The following is a 1,830-nucleotide window of genomic DNA, read 5'->3' on the forward strand; positions in this document are numbered from 1 at the left end:
TTTTTTTTTTTTTTGATACAGACAGGGTTTCACCATATAGGCCAGGCTGGCCTTGAACTCCTGACCTTAGGTGATTGCCTGCCTCGGCCTCCCAAAGTTCTGGGATTACAGAGGTGAGCCACCACACCCAGCCTGTATTTGCTTTTTAAAGCACAATACTGTTTCCAAAAGGATACAAAAAAGAGATTAAAAACACTACATCCCAAGAGTAGAATCCATTAACTGGAAATCAGAATGAGACGAAGGCTTTTCACTGGGTGCTTTTTGTTGCTTTTGAGTTGTGAACCATGTGAACAAAATACCTATTCACAAATAAGTAAATCATTTTAATAAATCCTTAGTAAAGGTTCTGGGCCAGGTGTGGTGACTCAGATTATATGCCTATATGCCTATAATCCCAGCACACTTGAACCCAGGAGTTGAAGACCAACCTGGGCCACATGGTGAAAAATGCGTGTCTCTATAAAAAAGAATAATAAATAAAAATCTTAAAATCATCAATTATAAAGATTTCTCTTTTTGTCCGACCCCTGTGAGAAGAATGTGTCCTCTCCTGCAGGGTCAGCGTGTCCGGCCCTCAAGGATCCTTCCTCAGCCTTCAAACATCCTCCATTCCGCGCTTTCTTATTTTTTTTGAGATGGAGTCTCGCTCTGTCCCCCAGGCTAGAGTGCAAAGGCACCATCTTGGCTCACTGCTACCTCTGCCTCCCAGATTCAAGTGATTCTCCTGCCTCAGCCTCCTGAGTAGCTGGGATTACAGGCACGTGCCACCACTCCTGGCTAATTTTTGTATTTTCATTAGAGATGATGGTTCACCATGTTGGCCAGGCTGGTCTCGAACTCCTGACCTCAAGTGATCTGCCCGCCTCAGCCTCCCAAAGTGCTGGGATTACAGGCGTGAGCCACCACGCCCAGCTACTTTTTTGTATTTTTACTAGAGACGGGGGTTTCACCATGTTGGCCAGGATGGTCTTGATCTCCTGACCTCATGATCTGCCCGCCTCGGCCTCCCAAAGTGCTGGGATTACAGGCGTGAGCCACCGCACCTGACCCCCCACTTCTTTAAGAGACACTTCCTTGACACCACATCCCCTAAAGCCACTGCCCATTTCTCGGTGCTCCCTCAGAGCCGCTCTGATAGGAGCAGCTTCCTCTAATGTCTACGCTGCCTCGGCTCCCATTTCCTCCAACCCCAGGCTTGTGTCTGTGCTCACTTCTCCACTGAAATTCCTGTCACCAAGTTCATGGGTGACCTCGTGTCAACTGGCAGTGGACACCTCCGTCCTTGGCCAGGGGCCAAGGGAGTTCCTCCTTCTTGAAACCCTCACTGTCCACACTCTCCCCTTTTTCTGCCACCTCACACACCTTACCTTTTCTGCCTCCTCTGCTGGCGATCCTGGGACCTCTTTTCTTCTACATCTCCCCTTAGGCAATTTCCATCAGTTCCGTGACTGTTTTTTTGTTTTATTTATTTATTTATTTTGAGACGGAGTCTGACTCTGTCGCCCAGGCTGGAGTGCAGTGGCGCGATCTCGGCTGGCTGCAACCTCCGCCTCCCGGGTTCACGCCATTCTCCTGCCTCAGCCTCCTGAGTGGCTGGGATTACAGGCGCCCGCCACCTCGCCTGGCTAATTTTTCATATTTTTAGTAGAGACGGGGTTTCACCGTGTTAGCCAGGATGGTCTCGATCTCCTGACCTCGTCATCCGCCTGGCTTGGCTTCCCAAAGTGCTAGGATTACAGGCGTGAGTCACTGCTCTCGGCTTTTTTGTTTATTTTTGAGACGGAGTCTCACTCATGTCAACCAGGCTGGAGCACATGGCATGATCTC

This window comes from Mandrillus leucophaeus, unplaced genomic scaffold (genome assembly GCF_000951045.1).
Source record: "Mandrillus leucophaeus isolate KB7577 unplaced genomic scaffold, Mleu.le_1.0 Scaffold306, whole genome shotgun sequence".
NCBI lineage: Eukaryota > Metazoa > Chordata > Mammalia > Primates > Cercopithecidae > Mandrillus > Mandrillus leucophaeus.